The following is a 16,278-nucleotide window of genomic DNA, read 5'->3' as shown; positions in this document are numbered from 1 at the left end:
TGATTAAGGAGATATTCAAATTGTTTTGGCATGTTTGCTCTTGTCTAGGGAAGGAGCAAAGTGGATTGCATCTAATGCATAGCGTGTGATGAGTTACAAAGTCCAATAGAGAGGTAATCATGGAGTAGTTGAAATTGTCTTGAAGAATGTGAAGAGATTGTCATGATTTCTAATGGTCAATATTGTACCAACTTGTTTGTAATCTCGATGATGAGAATTAGGTTTTTGTTGTGTTACCAACCTAATTGATTTCTCTTTAAGGTCAATGAAGTTGTTTGTTAAGGTTGTTGGCAAGGTTGGTAGAAAACCTGTTGAGTGTGTTGTTACCAAACCAGTGGATGGATCTATACTTTGAGTGAAGGCATACTGAAGGTTATAGAAGGATCCGATCAAGAAAATGTAGTGCTACTCAGACAGATCAAGAAAACCTGTTGTTTTCTAACAATTACATCAGAAGTTAAATCCCTTAACCGGGTAAGCTCTAACAAGCTTGGTTACTCATTAAATCCTCTAACAAGGTGGTCCATTAGCTTGGATTCTTAAATCCTCTAGCGAGGTTACTCCTAATAGGGTAATGTGCTTCTAACGAGGCATATTTGTAAATCCCTTAACCGGGTGAATCGGTATACTAAAAAACTGATACAAAGTTCCCAAACTCAAACTCAGTCAAACAAAGTAAACATATCTCAGTCAAGATCAATACTCATAAGAATACTTGGCATTAACTGGTTTAACTGTTATGACAACTTTAACAGTAAACAACTTCAATCTTGTGAATATCAACAATGCTTAATCATAACTCAACATATTCATCTCTCAATGCTTCTACTCAACATGCCTTATCAAAGATTAACCAAATCAACAAATAAGATCACAACCACAAAAGCATTCACCACTTGACACAAATGTTTGTACGTGGAAAACCCAAATAGGTAAAAACCACGGTGAGATGAGACTCACACGGATAGCTATCTGAACTCTTTCAAAGTTCGCCCTATTAGGAGCCAAAGCCTGTTAGAGCTTTACAATAAGTCATGTTAAGAACTAATTCCGGTTAGGAATCACCCGGTTAAGGGATTTACAAATATGCCTTTGTTAGAAGCACAATACCCTGTTAGGAGTAACATCGCTGGAGGATTTAAGAATCCAAGCTAATGGACCACCTTGTTAGAGGATTTAATGAGTAACCAATCTTGTTACAGCTTACCCAGTTAAGGGATTTAACTTATGTTGTAATTGTTAGAAAACACCAAGTTTTCTTGATCTGTCTGAGTAACTACATTTGCTTGATCAGATCCTTCTATAACCTTCAGTCTACCTTCACTCAAAGTGCAGATCCATCCACCAGTTTGGCAACAGCACACTCAACAGGTTTTTTGCCAACCTTGCCAACAACCTTAACAAACAAATTCATCGACCTTAAATAGAAATCAATTACATCGGTAACACAGCAAAAACCTAATTCTCATCATCAAGATCACAAACAAGTTGGTACAATCTTGACCATTATAAATCATGACAATCTCTTCACATTCTTCAAGATAATTTCAACTGCTCCATGATCACCTCTCTATTGGACTTTGTAACTCATCACGCGTTGTTCATTAGATACAATCCACTTTTCTCCTTCCCTAGACAAGAACAAATGCACCAAAACAATTTGAATACCTCCATAATCAAATGATCACACGTGTCTCCATCATTACCGCTTATCAGATAATAAACCATCAAACTTGGTCAATTAGGGTTTAACAATTGATAGGGTTTTACCTGTTACATTACATAGAAAGGTTTAACCCTTTACACCGGTTCAACTCACAAACTTAACATACAGATTTACAACATCTTCCACAAATCTCTTCTTACCGGTTACTAGCCAATATCAAAAACAACAATATTAGCAATAACATGAAAGTCATTTACCAGTTCAATTGACATCAATGACAACATATCATTAATGCAATCTTGATGCAAAATACCAACAAACTCAAAATGCCAACAATCCCCCCCTTTGGCATTGATGGCAATACAAATATCAATGCCTTTGATTACTGTTGAGATTGGTGAATAGGAATCCTGGTTTACATTACCAAGTAATCACCTTGCTCTGTTTGTCTTCATCTTGCCGCTGGTGAATAGGAATCTTGATTTACATTACCAAGTATTCACCTAATCAGACACATAATTCTTCTCCCCCTTTGAAAGCAATGCCAAAGTGAAAGTAAAACATGTAATTCTTCTCTCACTGTAATGTTGATGCTCCCCCTGTGGAATATATCCACTCCTTCATCAGTCCATATAAGATTCTACAAGTAATGCAGAGACTGATGCAATCAGCATCATGCTCGACTATCTTCATAAAGAGGGACAACCCCCAATTGACTTCTAAGATACTCGAAAGTGGTCTTAGGTAGAGGTTTGGTAAAGATATCTGCAAGATGCTCCTTGGTAGAAACATTCTCCAAGATAACATCTTTACTTTGAACTTTTTCCCTCAAGAAGTGATATTTCAATTCAATGTGCTTAGTCCTTGCGTGCAAAACAGGATTTTTGGAAATGTTTATTGCACTTGTATTATCACACAAAATCTTTATAGGTTCAGAGATTTTCATCTTCAAACCTTCCAAAATGTGCCTCATCCACATAGCTTGTGTGCAATTCATATAAGTTGCTACATATTCAGCTTCAGCAATAGATTGTGAAGTACAACTCTACTTTTTACTACTCCAAGAGACTAGCCTTCCTCCTAAAAAGAATGCTCTACTGGTAGTACTTTTCTGGTCATCAATGTTTCTTGCCCAATCAGCATCTGTGTATGCTTTCATATCAAAATTTCCACCATATGGATACCATAACCCATAGTCAACAGTACCTTTCAGATATCTAAAAATTCTCTTAGTTGCCATCAGATGTGCCTCCTTTGGATTCTTCTGAAATCTAGCAATAATACCAACTGCATAGGCAATATTTGATCGACTGTGAACAACATAGTGTAGTTTTCTAATCATTGACTTGTATTCCTTTTCATCTACAAACTTAGATGCGTCCTCCTTGGACAATTTACAAACTGTAACCATTGGGGTTCCAACTGGTTTACAGTCACCCATACCGAAAGTCTTCAAAACCTCTTTCACATACTTGGATTGAGTAATGAAAATACCATTATTCATCTGTTGTATCTGTAAGCCTATGAAAAAATTTATTTCCCCTACTAATGACATCTCAAATTCATTCTTCATTACATCTGCAAAGCAATTACTCATGTCATCATTACCTCCAAATATAATGTCATCTACAAATACTTCACTGACTGGTATCTCATCTCCTTCAGACTTGAGATAAATGTTGTTGTCATCACCAGTTCTAGTAAAGCCTATCTTCATCAAATGAGTATGAAGTCGTTCATACCATGCTCTAGGTGCCTGCTTTAATCCATACAAGGCTTTATGCAATTTGCATACCATGTCTTTCTTATCTATCAATGCATAACCACCAGGATACTCTATATAAACCTCTTCTTCCAGTATCCCATTCAAGAACGCAGACTTAACATCCATCTGGTATACCTTGAACTTCGTATGAGCTGCAAATGCAAGCAATGTTCCGACACCTCCCAGTCTTGCTACTAGTGCAAAAGTTTCTCCATAGTCTTCTCCTTCTTCTTGCGCATATCCTTTGCATACTAATCTTGCCTTATTCCGAACTACAACACCATCTTCATTTAATTTGTTTCTAAACACCCATTTGGTACCTATAACATTCTTGTTTACTGATCGGGGTACCAGGGTCCAAGTGTTGTTCTTCTCAATTTGATCTAACTCCTCTTCCATAGCTTTCACTCAATGATCATCACCAAATGCCTCTTTAGCACTTATAGGTTCAAAGGTGGATATCATGCAAGAGTTCTCTCTTATTCTCCTTCTAGTTAGTACTTCAACATCCTTATCCCCAACTATATGTTCAGGACTGTGATTCAGTCTCACATTTCTAGGAATAACATGATCATTCTCTTCATGTTTAGCTTCATCATTGTCATCTTCCTCTGAATTTATTTGTTTCGGTTGAACAATTTCATCAGGATTTGCTTTACCGGTTTCTGATTTAACAGTTTCAAGTTCCAAAAGAAAAATGCAAGGATCTTCATCCTTCTTCTCAGAACTGGTTCCTTCTTCAATTCCAGGACATTCATCTACATGAACATCAGCACTTTCAACAATTTTTTGTGTCTGGTTGTTGAAGCATTTATAGGCCTTACTCTTGGTGGAATAGCCAAGGAATATTCCTTCATCACTCTTAGCTTTGAATTTGCTTATGTAATCACCTCTTTTAATAAAACATTTGCTTCCAAATATCTTAAAATAGCTAACATTAGGTGATCTCCCATACTAGTAATCATATGGGGTCTTGTCCTTACCCCTTTTTACTAGAACTCAGTTCATTGTGTACACAATTGTACTTACAGCTTCTTTCCAAATTTTTTTGATACACCTCCTTGTATCAACATAGTTCTAGTTGGTTCAACCATTGAACGGTTGTTTCTTTCTGCTATATCATTCTGTTGTGGTGTCCTTGGTGCAAAAAGTTGCCACTTGATACCATTTTCATCATAATATTTAGTGAACTCTGCAGAAGTGAATTCACCGCCTTGATCTGTTCTTAGACATTTTATCTTTTTGTCACTCTCATTCTCAACTAAGGCTCTGAATGCCTTGAATTTACCAAAAGCTTCATTTTTATCCTTCAATAATGTGATTCGCATCATCCTTGAATAGTTATTAGTGAAGATCATAAAGTATCTATCACCTTGAATACTTCTTGTTCTTATTGGTCCACATAGATCTGTATGAACCAAATCTAGCAAGTGCTCTGTTGAGAAGGACTTGCTCTTGAAAGTTGAAGAAGTCATATTTCCTAGTTGACATTCTTTACAAAGAGAATTAACCGGTTTGTCTAGTTGAGGCAGACCTCTTACTGTCTTAGACTTACTTTAATAATATTGTCAAAATTTATATGACAAAATCTCCTATGCCAAAGCCAGCTATCATCTATTTTTGCAATCAAACAGTTGCTAACTTTAGGATTGAGATGAAATAGATTACCTTTGGTTTGTTTACCGGTTGCAATCAATTCACCTTTATTGTCAAATATTTTGCACGTTCCATTTCTGAACTCTAGTGGGTATCCTCTGTCATTAAGTTGTGCCACACTTAACAGATTGTGTTTTAGGCCTTCAACCCAATAGACATCGTTAGCACTGCTTTTCCCATTAAGAGAAATAACTCCCTTACCTTTAACCATCAAATTCCTTCAGGGAAATAAATTTGCTCCGATCACCGGTCATGTGATGTGAACAACTACTATCAATGATCCAATCATTAGAGTTGTCCATTCTAGATACTAGTGCCTTCTGATCTGATATTTCTTCCTTATTTGCTACAAACACAATACCTTCACTAGCATCATCATCAGATTCTTCATCAGTAACACCACTGTCAATAGCTACAAGACAATCTCTCTTGCCTTTACCCTTATATTTCTTAAATTTGTCTCTCTTGTGTTCATTTTCACCATTAGGGCAATTTGTTGCTATATGACCAATCTTGTTGCGTGCAAAACATTTTAAAGGTAGATTACCTCTATATTTACCAGTGCCTCTAGGCAGTCGTTTTGCCAACAATGCTTCAAGTTCCACTAAGTTATCTTCATCTTTAGCATCTCTGTTGGATCTAGATTCATAGTTATGGTCGGTATCTCTACTTCTTCTCACAGATGGGTTAGAGATAGAAGCTCTAAATGCAAATTTTGATTTATGTACACTACCATCATAGTCATTTAGTTCAAAAGCAGTAAGTTTGCCAATAATAGAGTCAAGAGTTACCTTTGTCTTATCAATGGATTTCAGCTCTTGAATAGATGCAACTCGGATAGCATAGACCGGTAGCAGGGTTCTCGGTACCTTACTAATTATTGTGGAATCTTCCACTTTCCCTCTTGTACTCTTTATCTCACCAACTATCTCTTTAATCCTTTGACCATACTGTTGGATATTCTCACCTTCAGACATTCTCATGTCATCAAACTTGCCTCTTAAACTCTCCTCTTTGGCAATCTTAACATGTTCATCACCGCTATAAATCTCTTCCAGTTTCTTCCATACTTCATATGCATTTTCAAGACCATGAACATCTACATATTCAGCATCAATCAAGGAACTGATAATAGCTTCTAGTGCCTGGTGATTTTCTTGTTGTTCTTTCTTTTGATCATCAGTCAGGGGTCCAGTAGGTGTAGTATATTTATTTTCTATATGCTCCCAATACTGACTATCAAGACTCTTAATGTAAATCTTCATTTTGTCACTCCATATTCTATAGTTATCTTTGTTGAACTTCAAACCTTCTTTCTTCATCATGATCTACAAGATCTTTTCCTCAAGTTGTTAGGCTTTTAGATTAAGAGGATCTGAGACGCTCTGATACCAATTGATGGTATGATGAAAGAATAAGTATCTGGTAGAATATTGAGAGGGGGGGTGAATCAGTATACTAAAAAAATGATACAAAGTTCCCAAACTCAAACTCAGTCAAACAAAGTAAACATATCTCAGTCAAGATCAATATTCATAAGAATACTTGGCATTAACCAGTTTAACTGTTATGACAACTTTAACAGTAAACAAATTCAATCTTCTGAATATCAACAATTCTTAACCATAACTCAACATATTCATCTCTCAATGCTTCTACTTAACATGCCTTATCAGCGATTAACCAAATCAACAAATAAGATCACAACCACAAAAGCATTCACCACTTGAAACAAATGTTTATACGTGGAAAACCCAAATAGGTAAAAACCACGATGAGATGAGACTCACAAGGATAGCTATCTGAACTCTTTCGGAGTTCACCCTATTAGGAGCCAAAGCCTATTAGAGATTTACAATAAGTCATGTTAAGAACTAATTCTGATTAGGAATCACCCAGTTAAGGGATTTACAAATATGCCTTGTTAGAAGCACAATACCCTTTTAGGAATAACCTCGTTGGAGGATTTAAGAATCCAAGCTAATGGACCACCTTGTTAGAGGATTTAATGAGTAACCAAGCTTGTTAGAGCTTACCTGGTTAAGGGATTTAACTTCTGTTGTAATTGTTAGAAAAAAATAAGTTTTCTTGATCTGTCTGAGTAGCACTACATTTGCTTGATCTGATACTTCTATAACCTTCAGTATGTCTTCAATCAAAGTGTAGATCCATCCATTGGTTTGGCAACAGCACTCTCAACAGGTTTTCTACTAACCTTGCCAACAACCTTAACAAACAACTTTATCGACCTTAAATAGAAATCAATTAGGTCGGTAACACAGCAAAAACCTAATTCTCATAATCGAAATTACAAACTCATGTAATCCCTTGACTAGAGACCATAAATAGCGCTTTGAAATCCTACTAGGCTCGTCTACATATTTTGGAGAATGATAAGATCCCTCTAAAGAACCATCATCAAAGTCAAAACCCAATACAAATACATCAATTGATAGTTAACTCCATCTTTCATTTACTTGTGCACCATTTGAAGATGTTTTTCCCCTCCTTGTTTTGGAATCCATGGACATTAATGTTTGTATATAAGTAGACTGTACTTGCACACAAATACTAGCCACTTTAGATGATGATTTGAAGTAAGACATCTCCAAAGTACTTAGTGATCATCCAAATATTTGCATGGTCCTATGCTGACATGTCTACCTTGGACACATCCTTCGTCACTCACCACCTTGTAATATGACCTAATGCTAAACTAATTCACCTAAATATAAGAAAAATGCAATCTAATATGACCTTCCTAGTAAAGGAAGAACTTTAAAATTTGTTAGATGTTATCTTCTTTGACCTATTGACTGTCCAACATAGGTGTCCAGTGTAGATTTAGTGAGAAAGAAGAATAAATACATCAAGCTATGTACTAACTTCAAATATGTCAATAAATCTTGTGTTACGGATGACTTTATCCATGCCAATATCAACATGATAATAGATCTTAAAAATTTCCACGAGATCTCTCTTATGAATGGATTTTTGGATACAACCAAATTCAAATAGCACCATAAGACCAACATTGGATAGCCCTCGTCACCTCTTACAGAATATTTCTCTATAGATTCATGCCTTTCAAACTCAAAAATGTTGGTGCCAAATACTGAAGGGTCATGACCATCATATTACATGATTATGAGTAATTGCAAAAATATGGGGGACACGCCACTTTTTGGTCCCATAAAAGATGACTTTGTTATAGTGCAACACCCTCCCATTATAACATGAGCACATTATAATGCAACATGTTGATAGTATAATGCGAGTGCATCACAACACACTTTCATTTTCAAGAAGCAAAAATACTTCTCTTTCTCCTCCCATCTCTTTCTACCTCCTTATATAGCTCATTCCCTATTTTTCCTCAAACTATATACATGAAATAAACATTTTAATATAATTAATATTCAAATATGGATATTTACTCTCTTCTAATTTATTTTATATTTCATGCATATACATTAAGGATGTTTGAGAATGATTTCAAAACTCAAAGGGTTCTAATGCAGATTTTAGATTTTGGAAGATCTTATAACTTTTCAAAGCTCTTGTCATCTCTCTCTCTCTCTCTCTCTCTCTCTCTCTCTCTCTCTCTCTCTCTCTCTCTATATATATATATATATATATATATATATATATATATATATCCCCTATCCCCCTCTCTCTCTAGGTTACCTCCCCATTAGGTAGAGAGAGGAAAAAATGGAGGGAGGGAGGGAGAAATAGGTAGAGAGAGGAAAAGTGAAGATAGAGAGTAGAGGTAAGGAGGGAGGTAGGGAGAGGAAGAGGGAGAGGGGCAGATCAAGAGAAGTACACAAGGATGAAGAAAGTGAGGAAAAGGTAGAGGGAAGAAAGATTTTATATAAAAAATAACTAGAAAGGAAAGGAGAAATAGAGAGAGAGGGGGAGGGAGATGTATGTAGAGAAATAAAAGTACAAAGGGGAGGGTTAGGTAGAAAGAAAGGGGGAGAGGAGATAGAAATAAGTAGAGAGAGAGGAGGGTGAAGGGAGGAAGAAGTAGGTAGATAGAGAGGAGGATATAGAGACTAGAGAGGGAAGGGGAGAGATAAAGAGGGGAGAGAAGTGAAGAGAGAGAGAAATGTAGAGAGAGGTACGTAGAAAAATATTTAGGGAGGGAGAGATAGGTAGAGAGAGGGAAAGGGGAGACAAAGATAATTAGATGAAGGAAAGAGAGAGATAGAGAGAGGGGAGAGAGATAAGTAGAGAGGAAAAGAGAATGGGAGGGAGGGAGAAGTATGTATAAAATCAAAGGTAGCAAGGGAGGGAGGTAAGGAAAGATAGCTAGAGAGAGAGAGAGAGAGAGAGAGAGAGAGAGAGAGAGAGAGATTGTTGATTACTAAAATTTGATTGTCTAAAAATTATAAGATCTTCCAAGGTTTAAAATTTTCATCATAACTCCTAAAGGTCTGAACCATTCTCAAACATCCTAAAAGTATATATATGAAATATAAGTTGAAGTATAAGAAAGTATATATCTAATATAAATATTACTTCAATATTTACTTCATGCATATAGTCTACGAAAGAGGGAGGGTGTGAACTATTATAGCTTGCTCACTTTATTTGTTGCTTTCAATATTTCCAAACATTAGGGTTGGATTTTCCTTGGATATCTAACCCAAAGAGTTGGACTGACATTTCAATGGCCAAAGACTTATTTTTTTGAATTTTTTTAAAATTGACACAATCTCAAGCATGCTCTCCATCAAGTTTGCATGTCTTTCAACATCAAGTCAAAAATGGCATAGTAACATTGAGCTCTCTCTTGTCTTTCTCTCCTATGTATAAATTATTTTAAGGTTTTGATTTTTAACTTATTTTGCTAACATCTCCTTTTTTGTCAACAACCTACGTATTGGTATTTTTAGTCTCACTTTCTACTCGTTCATCAAAATTAAAAATAAATTACATTTTTCCGAAACTAGACTTTATTCTACAAAGTCAAAAAAATGATTTTCAATTAGTTTCCATGAAATTGGGGGACATGCACTCATTTTTTTTGGATGTGCCCACTTTGAATATTGATAAAAAAAAATTGTATATTCATTAAAACACTAACAAAAAATCAAACATAAACTACAAGGCATTAGCTAATTCCTCACCAAACTAATTTTTAAAATACTAATAACATTCAGATTTTAGTGAGGCACGCCAGATGCTATGTATGTTTTTTTTAATAAAAAGGAGCACTTTGTGTGGCCCCCCTTTTTGATCCCCTCAATCTCCATCATTTTCAAAAAAAAATAGTAGTTTAGAAAGTAGATTCAAAGCACTATGACTCTTGTTCTTGTTGTGGCTTGAAATTTTCAACGTAGTTATTTTCAATTTCTCATCCAATTCCAAAGCAATATAATTCTTTCATGACTTTTGAAAAAAAGTGGTCAATTAAGACTCCCTTTCATTTTCCCTATTTCCCTACACATACATTTATATCAACAATACCCTTGGAAAAAATAAAATCATATAGTCATCTTGTGTCAAATCTTCCAAACTGGGAGAATATAAAGTCTAAACTAAATCTGAAGAAATGTGTCTTCAAGGTCACATCAAGTAAACTCCTAGGGTTCATTATTTCCAAATGTGTTGAAGTAAAGCTTGTCAAAGCTAAAATTCTAATAGAAACACCATCCATTAGGAATATCACACAACTACATAGCTTATAAGACTCACTCAAGGCTATGTGGCACTTCATAACCTAATTAGTTGATAAGTGTCACCCTCCTTCACATGTACACAAGAAAAAAGTCCACTTCAAACGGGATCAATTATGCCAAGCAATATTTGATAAGATCAAGGTGAGGCCCTTTGGTGAAATAGTAGGGCTTCTTGTGTGTAGACCCAACAACTAAGGTTCAAGCCTCACGAGGTCACTCTCTATCGTGTCAACAAAGGAGAGTTGTTTACCTTGATGTTAATGCACCAAAATAAATTGAGGTTTTTTGAAATGGCCTCTCTTCCTCCACTTGTTTGTGTGATGTTTATCGCAAGGCCCGTGGTTCTTTCAATTTTTTCATTTGCATGTTGTTTGCAACTAGTTCTTCTGCTCTTGTGGTTTCTTCTAGGCTTGGTGTGCTTCTCCTTGATATGTCATCTATTGCAGGTGTTCTCCCTATTTCTAGGGACCATGGTTCCTTTGTGTTACCTTTTTATGTGTCATTTGGCATTGATTCTTCTATTACTAAGGTTTATTTTGCAATGGGTGTGATTCCTACCAATGTCTCATATGTTGTGGATGTGCTTTAATCTCTGGTGTTTCCAAGGGTTCTTCTATTGTTGTTACAAGGTTCCTTGGTCCTTTATATATGTCATTGGTGTGTTGTTTGGTTGTCTCCTCTATTATTGGGGTTTTATCCACTATCAATATGCTTCCTCATGTTGTGTTTGTGTCATTGGTCTCAGTTATGTTTGTCATTAGTCTTCCTATCTCTGGTTTAGGCCACGGGTTCTTATCGTTGGTTCTGGTGTGTAGTTTGTTGTTGTTGTTGTTCTTGCACCTTCGGGTCCAACTTTTTTGTTGTTGGATGTATCTTTTCTCAAGATGCTAGTTTGGGTGTTGCTTAGCCTTTGAGGTAGAGATCTTGTCCTCTTCTTGGTGCCTAATCATCTCCAATGGTGATTTGTGGAAATGATGTAATGAAAAATGAGGTTTTCTACCAACATAGGGATTTAGTGTGCAGATTCTTGAATATGTGGTCCTCTTTCCTGATCTACACAAATGGGTATTGGATTCTTGGAGACCTCTTATGATAGGTAAGATTGAATAATTCCCATGTGCTAAATATTTTTCATCTCCTTCTTTACCTTCTTGAAGGATAGAAATTTGGTGTTGGAAAGGTTAAATTGGGGGAGTTCTCTCTCTATCTTAAGCCTTGGTCAGCTTGCTTTAATCCTCCTACTGAGCAACTAAATACGTGCTCGATGTCACCCCGATGTGAGCTATATTGTTGAACCTCCCTCTAAAATTTTGGGAGCCTTCTTGTTATGAGGTCATTGGTAACTCTACTGGTCTCTTTTTTAAAGTTGATGAATCTTCTCTCATGGGACACTCCACATTTACGCATATTCTAGTGGATGTTGACATCTTTAAGCCTCTTCATGGAGATGTGATTTTAATTATTAGGGATACGCCTTGGACTCAACCTCTTGATTATGAGGGCCTCCCCTTCATGCTTCTCCAATTGGTCACCTAGCTACAAATTGTCCTCTCTCACATCACAAGGGCTTTGCCACCTAGTGGTAGGATGCTACTAATGATGATTTGACTATCAATGTTTTTTGATTCGTCAATTGACTCCTTCAAAGATGATGATGTGTCTCCTTCTTTCGATAAGCCTCCTATGAAAACTCTTGTCCATCTTGTGTAGACTCATCTTCCATCATAACCTCCCTATTGTTCCTCTCGTGTGTTGTGCTTCCTATTGTGTATTTTATCATTTATGAGTATTCTACTATGAATGTGCTTCCAATCTCTAGTGAAACCATGAATTCTTCTATTTTTGTTTCAACTTATGTTTTGCCTACAACTCCAATTCTACACCTTTTGTGTAATAATCTTGTTGCCCCCTCTCTATGTACTAATAGGCCCTTTGTGGAGGTTTCCCCTCTTTCTTCCCCTTGTATTGGGTTGTTGGATAACAATATTGGTCAGACTTTTGTTAGTTCCCTCATTTGATTCCCAAACTTGTACTCGATTTGCGAGTCTAAGTTCATCATACACTTGATGTGGGTTGTTTGAAGTTTTTCTTATATATTGTGAGTGGCATTTTATGGCTTGTGTGTTGTAAGTGACATGTTCTGAATTGTGTGTTGTATGTGGCTTGTTATGGAATATATTTTTCAGTCCTTGGGGCCTTTTTTGTAAAGGTTTGGCACCCTAGTTTGTTGCTTGTCTAATCAAAAACATTTGATCAAATCAAAGAATAGCTCACATCCACCAATTTGAGTGGATCCTACATCAAAAAGGTCCTTGTTTCTCTACATCTCATTTACACATCATGCTTAGGTACTCTCCAAATAAAATGATCAAGGATGAGAGAATGCAATATATTTCCTCAACAAGACATTGGTCACATGTGAGCTCAATTATTCCTCCATGGAGAGAGTTTTCCTTGCAGTATCCTTTTCCTTGTAGAAGTTTCAAAATTGCATGTTTAATGCTACTACTCATCTCATTGCCAAAGTTAACTCTCTAAAATATGCGTTGTCCAAACCCACTCTTATTGATAGAATGGAAAATGTGGTAACACTCCTTAGTGAGTTTGATATTGAGTATGTCAATTAGAACACAATCAAATGATAAATCATTAAAAATCAATTAGTAGACGCTCTACTTTCAAATTGTCATCATTTGATCATCAAGCTTCAAAATGAATACATCCTTCATATTAAGGAACTCAAACCATGGACACTATACTTTGATAGATCCTCTTCATTATCCCCAACTTGATCCCATCACAATAGCATTCTACATCATTTTCCTTCTACAAATAATAATGCAAATGTGAAGAATTCATATATGGTCTAAAAATTGGCAATACAGTGGAGTATTAGACATTTGTAGGCCTTCCCGAATCAAAGTTAATTATCAAATAGGTCAATCATGAGTTTCTCTCAAAAGATGACAAACTCGTGTCTTCGTGTCTTATAAATTCATGGTGGATAGTTTCAAGCAATATTTCATAAATATATCTTTTAAGAAAGTCTCTTGCATTAACAATGAATTTGTCAATGCAATGGTTGCCCTTGGATCTATTTTGCATATGTTTGATGAATCTCATGAGATCACTCCCTTGTTGAGCGATTCATCATCCTTTTTTATAATATCCTTAATGTTGATATGATTTGTGACATTATTGGTCCCCACACTCCCTAGCATAGTGACATTTATGCTTGCCTATAAATCCAAGCCATTTCTCCTAACCTATCATCCACCATATGCAAATTTCTTATTCAATGTGCCTCTCAATATACCCTCTTCAATTATATGCTCTACCATAGGTGATACAATGGTAGTTTTAATAGATGTCTCAAATTAGGCAAATCTAACATAGCACTCTAATAAGTTCATAATAGTATTTATGGTGTTCATACAAGTGGCATGACCATAGCCAAGAAGCTTCTTCAAATAAGATATTATTGGCCCACCATATCAAATGTGTATTAGCATGTGAAGAAACTCGTAGCCAGTCAAAAACATGGAGACCTAATTCAGACTCCATCACAAGATCTCAAACCCATCATCACTCCAAGGCCCTTTTCCACATGAGGTCTCAACCTTATTGGCAAGATTAATTCTACATCCTCCAATAGACACAAATTCACCATCATTGCTACCAAGTATTTCACTAAGTGAGTCGAAGCATTTCCACTCACTTTTATCATTAGTATCCAAAATCACAATTCATCTTCAACCATCCAATTTTTATTTTATAATACCATCCACTTTTATCATAAACAATGGAATATCATTTAAAACGAAAAAGTGTGATTACTCTATGAGTGATTCCATATCAAGTGGTTCACCCCATACTATCACTTGTAGCTATAATATGTAATTCAGGCTTTTTATACTAGCATCCACACTCACACAAGTACCACACCATTTTCCATCTATAGTGCCAAAACAATATTGCCAATTGAGGTTGAGCTACCCTATCTATGTGTCTCTTTACACAAACTCATTTTAGAGGAGGATTACATAGTAGTATCTCTAAATAAGCTTGAAATCCATGATGAGCACTATTTTAATGCTCTTAATCACCCCGAATCATACCAACGCTAGTTGTTCCATGACTACGATAAATGCATTCATATAAGAGAATTTGAGGTTGAAAACCTTTTCTTAAAGAGAACCAAAAGAATACTACTCAATACATGGAGAAGGGAAGTTTGAACCTAACTGGTTGGATCCCCATATTTTCATCTTCATATATGGATTAGGAGCATAAAAATTGGCAACTCTAGAACACCATGAACAAGATTAGCCCATGAATTTTGTACATCTTTATGGATTCTATGCTTAAGTCCTCATCCAAAGAAAATATCAAGAAAACATAGAAAAAAAATAGTAATAGGGAAACAAATTCATCTAATGGTGAAAACAACTTCTTGTGATACATTGGGAGAGTACCGTGATGAAAAGCTAGAAAATAAGTGTCATGTAAAGTAGAAAATTACCCTTGTCTATAAGTGTGCTTCACTCCAATCATGAAAAAACTAGAAACTGGACATCATGCATAGTAGAAAATCATTCTTGTCTATGAGAGTGCTTCTATGCTTAAGCCCTCATCCAAATAAAATACCAAAAAAAAGTGAAAAATAAAAAGAAATAATGGTGAAAACCTCTTCTTTGAGTACATTAGGAAAGTACCATGATGAAAAGCTCGAAAATAATCATGTGCAATAGAGAATCACTCTTGTCTTTGAGCATACTTCACTTCATTCATCCATATCATCTTGTCCATTATTCCATCTATCTAATCCCTTCCAAAAATGTCCACTCTCTCCCTTTTCCCTCAAGTCATTCAATGGTGAAAACCTCTTCTTCGGGTACATTAGGAGAGTACCATGATGAAAAGCTCAAAAATAATCATGTGCAATAGAGAATCACTCTAGTCTATGAGCATGCTTCACTCCATTCATCCATATCATCTTGTCCATTATTTCATCTATCTCATACCCTCCAAAAATGTCCACTCTCTCCCTTTTCCCTAAAGTCATCCTCTCAAGTTCCTCATCCACCATCTCTTATTACCCTTCCTCCATACGCCATTATCCTCTAGTCCCCCTTCATATTCACCCCCCATCAACATGCAATTTTCCATCACTTCATCCTCTTTCATCGAATTGCTCACCCAACAACAGTCCACCTCATTTACACTTTCCTTCACTCACACCATCCCTTCATCCCTTTTGTTTCATATCCACTCTTCTTTATTACACAACATTTCCTTGATTGTGTGCTCAACTAAGGGCAATGTTTGTAGTATAAAATGGAACTCGCATATTTTCCCACTAGGGCATCACCATCCCACCTTCATCTATCCTCACATAACATCTTTGTGGGTCCTAACAATATGATTTATTCCTTACTTAGAATACCCCACTTTCCACCCCCATCCCTCCTAACCATCCTTCTTAGGACCCTAACTTGCACTCA

This window comes from Cryptomeria japonica, chromosome 11 (genome assembly GCF_030272615.1).
Source record: "Cryptomeria japonica chromosome 11, Sugi_1.0, whole genome shotgun sequence".
Lineage (NCBI taxonomy): Eukaryota > Viridiplantae > Streptophyta > Pinopsida > Cupressales > Cupressaceae > Cryptomeria > Cryptomeria japonica.
This window is presented reverse-complemented; position numbering follows the sequence as displayed.